Raw genomic sequence first — 13111 nt, 5'->3', positions numbered from 1 at the left:
TATTCCTAGTATTTACGGAATGTCTGTCTCTTACCAACTGAATACCGTTGTTTTAACATGGACACCTACTTGAACGTAACGGCCCTCACTGGTTTCCACGCCATCTCCCGACGTCCTCAGACACGGATGGATGTCCAATACTGACTTGTATCACAGGTGACCTGCTCGTGTTTGCAAATCTTGTGTCTGTCACCACAGCAGATCTCACCAGTCCTGATAGCAGCAAAGTTGTTAAAGTCACAAAGAAACTGCTGTTTTCTGGCACATAAACTGTTGCCATGATGCCGTTGTTGTGAGGTGTTGATTGACTTGGTACGAAATGTCAGGAAGGAAGGGACAAAGACTTATAGAGGAAGGTGAAAACAAAGCTACACACACGTCTACGTCCCAAATAACACCCTATTCCCTGTATAGTGCACTACGTTTGACCAGATCCCTTAATAGGGAACAGGGTGCCATTTGAAACACAGACACCGTTGCTCATTAAGCAGGTAGAAAGGTACTATGCGACACAGAGTTCTTAACCAGACCTACTACAGTGGTTTTCCTCTTTCGGATACAGAAAGTGAGTTTTAGTGCGAAAATTAACATAAAGGATTTGGAACTGCTAAAGATGTTAATTAAATGTCCTGTTTAATGCAACACAACATACAACGCTGAAAGTCACATCAGCTCTTCTTATTTTCCTCATTTACTGGTTTGTTAATTGTGGTCTCTACACGGGGCGGCAGGCAGCCTAGTGGTTAGATTGTTGGGCCGGTAACCGAAAGGTTGCTGGATTGAATCCCCGAGCTGACAAGGTACAAATCTGTCGTTCTGACCCTGAACAAGGCACTGTTCCCCGGTTGACCGCCATTGTAGATAAGAATTTGTTCATAACTGACTTGCCTCGTTAAATTTAAAATACCCCTATCATTGAACTCCAAGACTGTAGTGTTAACTATGTTGTTGCTTCATCGGCTTCTTTTCAAACCCAATGAAATGTATTACCAAGATTTACACACAATAGGACTAAATACAGAGGGATTTTAAAGTCTTGTGCCTCCATAGAATTACATTATTGTTACGTGAACTCCATGACATTTTGTTCACGCTATTTGCTCACTCAACCCTATTAGCTGACTGGGTAATGTAAACCCATTCACTGTGAATCCACATCTCCCCCAAAAATCGCTTTTAATACATGTTAACACACCATAGAGAAGTAATAGTCGAGGACAGCATTATCCAAATCTAACCTCATGAATAATGCAAATACACGTAGGACACTTGCTTTGTCGTTGCCATGCTAAAAGGTCCTTTTGAACGGCGAACTCTCTCCGCTCCTACAGATGAACCTAGAACGCATTTGAATGAGCATGGATGTAAATCATGTAAATATTCTGTCTCTTTCTGTCGTTGTGCAGAAGGAAAAAAAAGAAGGAAAAAAGGTAAAGTCGGAACGAACAAACGGGTCATTTGAAAATCACGGATACCTGATGACATGCTGTTATGGCTTTTAAATTGCTTAAGTAAACACACCTTATGGAGGCTAGAATGAATTCACGGATATAGCAATTATTCCCCGAGGCATATCCTGCTTCCGCTCTACAGTCATAATAATCGTTAATGGACCCCTGCATTTGTCAGATGCAAATTAGTAATCTGTTCATGACAGCACGTCTTTCTGTTAGCGTGGTGTTTGTGTGTTCATGTGTCCAACTACACAATAAGGTCCACAGGTCTCTTAAAACATGTGAATTTACAGGTTTCACATGATCACCATGGATAAAGGGTTGCAAGGGTGGATGGTTTGAGCTGTCTGGCTGGTATTGGTGAGCAAGGAGTGTCAGGAAGCAGAAGATCCAGTGCAAGGTTTTTATTTTAAGGCTCTTGGAGCAGGTGCAGGTATTTACAAAATATACAAATCATCAAACAAGATGCTGGTCCAAGCTCAAAGTAAATAATAAACTAATTTTAAAAAACGAGTCAAATGAATATAAAGACTGAAGATCAGTCTGACTAGCCCGTAGGGCTAACACCTGCAGACACAGGCGGCCATTTTCCTTTCCCATAAATCTCTACACCTGAGCATTTATAACGTGACAGAGAACAAGTGACAGGAAACAGGAAACACGTTTAATTGAAAGCACTTTGTCAAACGAAGCCAATTAACACTTAACAAAGTAAACAACTCTACAATAACAGTTGAAATACTGTAACCTGTACGATACAGAAATATATATGATACTTTAAAAGAGCTGGACTAGAGCAGAAACTCTTTACCCTCAATTAGTAATGGAGTGTCCCTTCTTAATGAGCAGACCACGGTCACCTGTGTGCTTGGTGTCCACGCCCCTCCGCATGCTACAAGACAGATCACACACACAAACCTTTTTAAGTACTGCTTTAGACTAGCAACATAACTAACAAAGTTATCTGAGTCATTGCTTATGTCCTCTGTCATTTATATTCACTGTTTAGAAATGATTTAAAATGCATCAAACACAGGTAACACACTCTACCAAAATGAATCATTTGTGAGGTGATCAAGCAATTATATCCGCATGTATACTGCGAAAGGGGACTAGTGAGGAAGCCGGGTTAGATTTCTCAGGAGGGATATTTAGGATGGGATAGATATGTGGTATATAAATTAGAAGGATATTACTATTACATTCATACCTTATAATGCATTTAAGCTGTGGTATGGTGTGTCAAAGGGTGGAGATTGGCTGTTGTCCGTAAGGTTCTCCATATGGACCTCTCTGTATTTGTGTGTGTGTGTGTGTGTGCTTGCTCTCGTGTGAGAAAAAGGAGGTCAGCCTCCTCGTCCATCCCTTCACCTGCACATTCTGACAGATGGACAGAGAGAGAAAGGGGATCAAGAGAGAAGGAGAGAGAGAAAGAAGGAAGGGGGGGGGGGGGGCTTTAGCACTAATTGCCCTTTACTGCTTTGTGTGGCGCTCTGGTCCTCAGGTTCATTCTAATTAGTGGGCTCCGAGTGTGATCTCCGGGCATCTGGCCACTGCCTCCACCATTGCAGCGCCAAACAACACCAGGGTTGGGGAGACAATGATAGCCACTTATCCCCTTTATTCACAAAGAGGGAGCCTTAGCGGGTAATCATTAACGTGGATGATGGACGGAGGAAAGGAGGGAGGGAGGGATGGATGGGTGGAGGGAGGTGGCAGTGTCTGACGGAGCAGTCTAGAATGGTGGGGTCTGTGTGGGGGAATGCCAGGCAGGGTTTGGGCCTAGGAAAGGTAAAGGGGAGTCTCACTGCTGTAGGCAGTATTAGTGAGGAGAGAGCACGGGGAGTTGTGTGTGTGTGTGTGTTAGTGGTTCAGTATGGTCTGAAACCCCAGATGAAAGAGACGTCTGTTGTGAATTAGCATGCACTATCATCCAGGCATCATGGTGCATTCAATTGCTCTGTATGTATGGTGTGGAATTTTACATGTATTTAAACATGCAAAGGCTTCTGAATTACGGGAGGGACTAAGGAACCATGTACAGAATGTGTCTGGGATAAGTTAAGAAACCTTAGTAAAACCTTGTGACCTTGAATGGGGAAGTAAACTCAATGTACCTCCGAGCGAGCGCACAAAACATGGCCACCAAGAATCCACACGAGTGTCACCCACATTTCTCAGAACAAAGACACTAGAGGGAAAATATTTTCTCTGAAAACAGTAAAAAAAAACTCTCTCCTTTTCTGTCTCTCATCACTCTCTCTATCCTTCCTCACCCTCTCTTTTTCTCTCCTCTCTCTCTCATTGCTCAGGGCTCATCGTTCGGCAGGCAGGCAGGCTGAGAGCGATAATCTTTTTCTTCTTATTTTAACCATGATCAAGGCCCTGTGTTTGCTTATGTAATACACAGGCAAATGTTAATCTGGTTTAAAGGTGCCCTCCATCCTGGCCCGTCTCTGATAACAAAATTAAAGTAGTGGCACTGTCATGGCGGCAAGCCTGGCAGTGATTAACAGGCAGGGCTATGCCAGTTGAGGATAGGGAAACACTTTCAAATGAAATATACACTCACACACACACACACACACACACACACACACACACACACACACACACACACACACACACACACACACACACACACACACAACCTTCATATTTTAGGAACATTTTCTGAACCACCACGTTTCCTCCCCAACACAAGCCATATCCGCTTCCTACCAACACCAATGGAAGACAAACAATGTATCAGGCCAATGTTGTTTACCATGCAGTTGTTTGTTCATGGGCCTGCTGCGACAACAGAGGGTACAAGGTGGTTAATCAATAAATGAGCAGAGGGGTCTCTCTCTGTGTGTGTGTGTGTGTGTGTGTGTGTGTGTGTGTGTGTGTGTGTGTGTGTGTGTGTGTGTGTGTGTGTGTGTGTGTGTGTGTGTGTGTGTGTGTGTGTGTGTGTGTGTGTGTGTGTGTGTGTGTGTGTGAGGGAAAGAGAGGGAAAGAGAGGGAAAGAGATAACAGTCACTGGAGATGAGAACCGTTGACTTCCTATGATAGATTGGCATTAAGAGAGTGAGAAAGAGAGCGAGAGAGGATAAAAACAGCCCGTTTTAGAGTCAGCAAGGTCTGATCAAAAATAGTTCACTATATATTGAATAGGGTGCCATTTGAGATGCAAACCAGGAAGTAGGGATAGACATGGCGACAGTCGCCCAAGGAGCATACAAGGGCTTATTTGATGAATGAGTCACTGAATCATCTCCGAGTCAAAACTGTAAAACACAGCAACAGTCAGGCAGGCACTATGGCCTGGAGCACCTGAGGCCTGCAGGTTGGATCCCTTCTGACATGACACACCTGTTGGAGCAGGTGAGCCCTGCAGGTGAAACTGTACCTGCTTGGACTGCCACCAGCATCCTATGACCGTAGGGTTGAAGGGTTGAAGGGAACCAGCTGTTTCTGTATGAATGTGCCCAAATATGTGTCACACCCAAGATCCCATAGATCAGTGATGGGCAACTTTGATGGAGTTGTGGGCCACATAACGCTGAAACTCGTTATAAGGGGCAGTACTGGCTTGTGGGTCTGTGTAACTCATTTCACGTAATTCTACTCATTTTGACATAGGGCAGAGAGAAAATATGGCAGTTTTACAGCTAATTTCCTGCAATTCTACACATTTTGCCATAGGGTGGAGTCAAATGTTTGCAGTTTTCAATATGATAACTGATGATCAATGGGCCACACCCTGGTTGGTAATTCACCCATGCTTACTACAAGTTGAGATAGCTGGCCGCCTAGACTAACGTACCAATCAACAACAAAAAAAGCTCACATGGGCTAATTGAGTGACTGCTGATGCACAACCAAATTTCGAAATTGCCCCTTGTGTAATCTATTATTCGAACTCTCAGCAGTAAGCTGAGACCCTGACTGAGTCCAACCCCCCCCTCCACCACCACCAAAATAATAGGATTCGCAGGTCTACAAAAGGTCCCCAGTTGCCCCTCCCTGCCATACATAGATAACAGCCATGGTGGATTTTATTAAGTAAATATATCTCAGTGATAATCTGCTGCCATCAAGATAGCGTAACGTGTATGACATATTGATTGATAGAATGCTCGATTTTGATCTGTGGTCGTTGAGTTGTACAACTGTCTGGAAAAATGTCTCTGGCCTTCAACCAGTAAGTAGTAAAGTCTTCACTAATCTAACGATACCGAACAGCTCACTGATTACATGATAATACCATGCTATATCTGCCATTTAGAAAACACTTTTATCCGAAGTGATTTCAGTCACACGTGCATACGTTCCGTTTTTTCCTCGAGTTTCTACAACCGCTAACTCTACTCTCTCCAAGATATGGCCAGTGTTGGTTGGTTTGCGAGAATGTTGGCTGTTGATGGATATCATGATTAAGACGGGCTAATCTTCCATTCCAATCACACTCACAGCAGGACGTGTTTTATATTTCTATACTTAGGTGACCTGTTCACTTTCTTCCTGCATGTTCAGTTCCAGCAGATCATTGGCAAATCAGAGGAGATGTACTGTATGTATGCAGCCGCCCAGATTGGATTGCATGGCTTCTTAAACGAAAGCAAGTCATTTCATGGCTAATGCGCTTAATTTGAGAAAATAATTCAAGATTTTCACAGTTGTTACTTGCCATATAATTTATACAGTGGGGTTGCCACTTTTAAGCAGGATTTCTTTTCAAAATGTTTTGCTGTTCATCAAATTTACCCAATGTAAAATTAGAAAGCAGATAAATATTTGTCTGTTTCAATGTTGGACTACAAAGCGGGTTACGTTTTTTTTTTTTTTTTGCCTTTGTTTGGAATGTGTCCAAGTGACAAGTTGTATGGCACATTACTTTGACCAAATCTTCTTTGTAGTTACTAAAACAGAGCATTTACACTTTCAAATTGAGATAGTTCTGTTTATACTTCATCCGAGAACAAAAAAACATCCAAACTTAACTCAAGTTATTTCCCCCAAAGCTATCTACATGAGCAACAAAACACGCCGACCGACGTGCATAACAGCAATTTGATTGCAAGCAATGTACGATTAAGCGAGCGCACGTAACACAAAGTGCATAGACTTCAATTGTTAAATAAATAAATAAATAAATAGTTATGTATATAATTAAATAATGAATAAATAAATCAGGACTATAAAAGCTGATTGATGTCCAGGAAGGGCTCGTCTCTAATGGAAGCTGGTTGACAGTGATTGCGAAGGCCCATTTAACAGCTGATGTTTTGTTATGATTGGACATGTCACTCTTCTTCTGCTGATTAAAAAGGGAACAGAAAAAGCTCAAATGCACCCCTGCCTGTGTCCTCTCCTTTATGTTCCTTTTTTTTTCTTTCTCTCAGGCAAAAGCGATGGGTGCATATTATTTCGTCAGTTAGAACGTACGTGTGACATTCAGGGGGTTGCGACGACACAGACTGCCCTTTCCTTTCTCGCTTGGAAAAGAAAGTCACTTCTCTTCCAAGAAGTTAGTCACTAAATAGATGTTTGTGGTCTCCAGTGGGATACAAGTCAGTGGATTTGAAATGGTTTCTTCAGTGTCACTCTACTTAGAAATACTTGCAAACTGGAGTACTGAAGTACTCATCTGTCTCTGTGCTATGTACTTGAGGACATCAGTAATTTGAGGTGTTATCTTCCTATGAAGTAAGACATTGTGTATTGTGACTTTACACCTCTGAAGTTGGAAAAGTAACAATAAGCCAGCCATATTTCACATCCTGACATACTTAACCAATTTTTGATTGAAGAAAATACAACACATACGATTGCACCGTTTGCTAACAAAATTTGGAAGACATTATAGCTAACTTCAGAGTAAGCATCGTTCTGCATAGCTGTGTGTCTTTCCTTAGCATGGGAAGAACCCAACAGGGATTTGAGACAAAGCTTCCACTGTAGTTACCGTCCCCACAGAGCCTCTGCCAAGTGGTGCCTGCCGGTGGACGCTCTGTGTCGGCAGACAAACACCAGCGAGCGACTCCTCCACTACCTGCCATATGGGTGGACAGTGAGACGACAGAAACACATCAGGTTCTCTCTTTGTTCTCCCCACTTCTAACCCTCTCACAGGCTGCCGAAATGGGCTGGCTAAAGTCCCAGAAAACAAAGTTAGTGGCTTTAGCAATAGCTTGAAGTTTTAGCGGCGCCTTCGTCGTTGACCTTTGGGTTCAGATCCTCTGTTGAGAAATATTGTAGGGAGCGCTAATGCTAAGGAAGTGTAGACGGGCGCTAACAGATGGAGGCCTGGAGGGGTCAGTTTCTCTGGAACGGCTATTAGTGTAGAGTACAGTATGGAATACACACTGTGTTACATTCAGGCTTTAGAGACTTCCATGGTGAATTAATTGATTTCACCAGACTGCTACTGTTAAAGTTCAATATGTACCAACACATGGTCAAACTATTCAAAGTTTGACAGGATGTGAGTGTTTAACATAATTTAAGTTTTAAAAAGCATTAACATACTGTACAAAGGCAAAACACAGTAACTACACTTTTGGTAAGAATTTAATTAACACTGAAATTAGGCTTTGTAGTATAGTCTTTTATCTTGTCACAAAGTGTCCTGGTTCAATTATGTTCAGTTTCAGAGAAAATGGAGTGTGAAATCTAAAGTAACTACAAAATAAAAAGTAAAAACCAAGGCAAACAGCAGTAACTGGGGTGGCAGTTAGCCTAGTGGTTAGAGCATTGGGCCAGTAACCAAAAGGTTGCTAGATTGAATCGTCAAGCTGACAAGGTAAAAATCTGTCGTTCTGCCTCTGAACAAGGCCCGCACACTGTTCCCAGGCCATCATTGTAAATAAGAATTTGTTCTTAGCTGACTTGCCTAGTTATATAAAATAAACTGAAGTTATTGCATTGGTTTTTACTGCAACTAAGCAAACAGCTACATTTCTTGTGGGTAGAGAAGTGATAGTTCACTGCTCTTATTATGAAGTATTTTTTTTAATGCATATCAACCATGACCACTGATTTGACCTATGACCCCTAAGTCAAATAAATGACCATACAACGTCAAACAGAAAAAACAACTAGAGAGTTAACACATTTAGATTGTAGATACTGCACAAAGTCAAACGTTTTTTTTTTTAAGTATAAACATTCTGCATGATGAACTAGTCTTTACCTTATGGTGAGAAAAAGCTTGAGGATTACAAAAATGAAAACATTTAGAACATGAAAATATAATTATAAATACAAGGATCGGACCCCGTTTTCAAAATGTTCCTAAAATGACACACCCAAATCTAACTGCCTGTAGCTCAGGCCCTGAAGCAAGCATATGCATTTTCTTGGTACCAATTGAAAGGAAACACTTTGAAGTTTGTGGAAATTTGAAAGGAATGTAGGAGAAAAAGATAACACAAAGAAATACAAAGAAAAAAAAAACATGTGTAACTATATAAAACGATTACATACAGTTTAAAAGTAGTTAGAACTCGCAAACTGTTTCCATCAAACAGAAAAACAACAAGAAAGTTGGATAAACACATTTAGATTGTAGATATGGCACATTTCCTTTGCATTACCCATATAGTTGTTTAAGGTCATACAAAGACAAAGTGCTGTATCGGCGTTTTCGCAGTCATAGGTCAAATGAGTGGTCATGGTTGATATACATAAGAATTACTCCATAATAAGATGATACATCAGTGAATTATACTTTTCTACGTACAACATATTTGACCGTTTCACTGTTGGCATAGTTACTGTGCATTTCCTTGTAGTTCTCAACAGTTTAATAGCAAAGCAGTGAATCAACATTCTTCCTCAAGTGAATAACCAAGAAAGGTTGAATCATTTCGTTGTAGCCTATGGTCAACCTCGGAAGAAGGACTGAATTTAGCAAACAAAATAAATTCTTATTTTGCACACATTTGTCTACTTTTGTCAAGGCCAGAAGAGTAATGGACCACTGGAACTCAGAAATGATGACACCCACCCTCCTTGTATCTCTATTGTGGACATGACACCTGGGCTCTGGTCAAAATAAGTGCACTATATAGAGAATAAGGTGCCATTTTGGAGGCATCCGTAGTGTGGTAGTAATTCCCTTGCAGGTACACTCTTTAAAAAAAGGGGTCCAGTCCCCATAGGAGAACCCTTTGTGCTTCCAGGTGAAACCCTTTTTGGATTCAGGTAGAACCCTCTGTGGAAAGGGTTCCATGTAAGGTTCTTCAAATAGTTATCCTATGGGGACAGCTGAAGAACCCTTTAGCACCCCCCCCCCCCCCCCCCAAGAGTGTAGAGAGAGAACTGGCAATCTAAAGGCGATTAACAACTCGCTAATTCAAGATCAATGGGGCGTCTGTTTAACGTGATTTGTTTAAGGGATTTACTGAGCCGTCCATAAACCACCGCACTGAGCAATGTCACCGCAGAGAGATGGGGTTTACATATCATACCTCCTTCCAACCTCGACACCCGCCCCTGTTTTTTCTCTTCCTCTCTTAAGACGCTATCTTAAACGGGAAGACCAGACCTAATGTACTTTTTGTATTTTTCTTGCCACAATTGAAAGCAGAACAGGTTTATAGACTGTCCTAGTGGCCTCTTGGTGAAGATAAGATCAGGTCATCACAAGCCACTGCATAGTGACACAGAGAGCAGTCTTTCTGTCTGTCCTGTCACTATAAAGACATAATTTATGGTATAGAAGGACAAAAAAAATACTCTGTAATTCACTGCCTGGCGCTGCCTGTTAGGCTGGGCCAACTAATAAATACACCAGAGTTTGGCATAGCTGCACAATGGACCCTGGTCAAAAGTAGTGGACTATATAGAGAATAGGGTATTGTTTAGGACACACTCAATGTCTTTCTGGCACACGTTCAGGCGTTTTAATGTACTGTTATAATCAGGCAACGACGGGCGCTAAAGGGCTTATGCTAGATACATTTCCCCACGTTTCAGGGATTTGTGAGGGGGCAGTAAGCCACAGACAGAGCCCCCCATCTCTCCTTATTATTCCCATTCTTATTCCCCGTATCAAAATCTCAAGGCACCCCCCCCCCCCCCAGTACAGTATTCATCCCTCATCCCATCCCATGTTCACCACCAGCCACCGGCGGCCCAGTTACATTTCACTTCTGTCTCCCCTCTTCTTTTCCTGAAATAAAAAGACAAATGCCACATGTTGGGGGGCAATAAGAGAGGCTTTGATGGGAAATGATGTGCAAGTCCCCCATTTTACCGGCTTTATCCCGTTATAAAAACCTTTGTGCTGTACCGGGCGACTGGCGGGCGGGGTGGTGAGCGGGCGAGGTGTGAGTTCATGCGGAGCAGGCAGAAACAGACAATAAAGGCACGCAGAGCCTGAGCCTGAGCCAGGCAGAAGTTGGGTGTTAATACAGAGATTGGCCGGAGATTATACCAGGTTCTGGAAGATTCAGTCACAAGATTTAACTCGCGGCTTTTCTCCGCCGGTAACCATGCCAACCTCACTGGGAAGCTATTAAACGGCTCTGCATCTCAAAATAGGAGAATTTTCAAAAAGCCCAAATGATGGTAGTCTACCCTATATCAGTCCCACACCTGGATTAGACACTCATCAGTCAGGGAACACGGGATGCTTACTGGACAAAGTACTTCTCAGAGGAGAGGATTCTGACACAGAGACTTTTCATACATGTTGTTTCCCCCATAACTTTTATTTAATTAACTTTTGATACTAGTTTGATATGAAAATGGTCTGAAAAACAAGTATCGAGAATAACTTTTACTGTTCTAAGTTCAATTGAAATAACCCTCATATATAAATCATTTTTTAACAGCCACGTCAGTTAACATAATTTTATATTTTTTGGGCTATTCAAAAGACAAATGCAAACCGCTAACGTGAGCACCACTGAATAACTCTCCTCGATACATTCATGCCTTTGACATCCGACAAAACCTCTCTCTCTCTCTCTCTCTCTCTCTCTCTCTCTCTCTCTTCCTCTCCCTCTCTCTCTCTCTCTCTCTCTCTCTCTCTCCCTCTCCCCCCCCCCTCTCTCTCTCTCTCTCTCTCTCTCTCTCTTCCTCTCCCTCTCTCTCTCTCTCTCTCTCTCTCTCTCTCTCCCTCTCCCCCCCCCCCCCCTCTCTCTCTCTCTCTCTCTCTCTCTCTCTCTCTCTCTCTCTCACACCATCCATCTCCTGGCTCCCTGAGAAAAAAAGGGAATCCACACTCCAACCTGAAAAGAATCCTAACCCATCTCTCTCTCTCCTCCGCTACTCCTTTCACTTCCACCACATTGGAAACGACAAAACAAAAACACAAACTAAATGGTGGTGGAGGTGGCTTGCTGAGGTTTTCTCTTACACCCGGACCAGTGTTTAGCTGACAAGAGGCATGAGCCTTCTCATCTCTTCCTTTCTATCCCCTGATCAAAAAGCAAGGCAACAGATGTCAGCCTTTAGAATTCCCCCTTGGAACGTGACCTCTGGGGGTCAAGGCCCTATACATCCCCCCTGGTCCCCCAGGGCCCCATGCTGGGCCGAGGCTGGGCGGAGGGAGGGTTAGCATGGATAGGAGGGAGGGTAACCCTGGGTAGGAGGGCCAGAACAGCCAACCATCCAAGGGACCAAGGCTTTATCCTTTCTCAGGATGTTTTCTCCCACCCAGCTCATCCTTGTGCCACCGTTAGTTATATCTGACATCTCCCCTGTCCTGAGACAGAGAGCTGGAGAGGGAGAGGGAGAGGGTGAGGAGTAGAGAGAGATTTCCATCTCTTAAACAACCCCATTCCCCACATCCTTGATTATTGTTGTTACTGATTGTCCCGTTTGTGACAATATTGACTATCATTATTGTTAACTATGTTGTTATTGATATTGTTATTGAATAATTGCCAATGTACACTTTGGCAATATGTACATTGGTATATCAAGCCAATAAAGCAATTGAAATTGGAATTGAGAGGGAGAGAGAGAGGGAAAGACAAAGAGAGAGAGAGAGAGAGAGAGAGAGAAACAGTAAGTGTACGGAGGGAGTGAGGGGGGCAGGGGAAAGTGGAGAGGTGGTGGTAGTGTGACGAGCATGGCTAAAGCAGTTCTCTCGCTCCCTGGGAACAGAAACATCAATAGAGTGGGGGTATTAGCAAAACTGAGGCATAGGTTAGGCAGGAATTAATGAACTTTCAGTCCGACTCCTTCTCCCTGTATTGACACATTGAGTGGAGGAGGAGGAGAGGAACAGGAGAGGGGAAAGAGGAGGAGGAGAGGGGAAAGGGATAGGAGGAGGAGGGGGTGACTCTGGAGGAAGAGTGGAGAGTTTCCTGAAATGAAAAAGGGAGGTCTTATCTCTGAGACAGGTTGTAAGACCAGCAGCCGAACAAGGCAGCTGCGGATACACACACACACGCACACACAAAATAAATCTGTAAGTGAGAGAGCATTGACCCCAGTGTTCAGAACACTTGCCTGTGACCAGAGCTACACTGAAACACCTGGACTCAGGTCAGATAAAAACACAGGAAGAAACATCCTTATTGAGGGAGGGAGAGGTCGTAAGAAGGGAGGGAAGAGTAGAGGGAGAGAGGTAGAAAGGGAGTTAGAAGCGAGGCCTTTCTCTTTTAAAGACAAACCCAATTTTGATGTGTAGTGCGGGTGTCTGTGTGTTTGCGTGT

Source organism: Oncorhynchus mykiss, chromosome 19 (assembly GCF_057628025.1).
Source record: "Oncorhynchus mykiss isolate SJ-2025 chromosome 19, ASM5762802v1, whole genome shotgun sequence".
Classification (NCBI taxonomy): domain Eukaryota; kingdom Metazoa; phylum Chordata; class Actinopteri; order Salmoniformes; family Salmonidae; genus Oncorhynchus; species Oncorhynchus mykiss.
The sequence above is the reverse complement of the archived record's forward strand: the minus strand, read 5'-3'. Positions refer to the sequence as shown.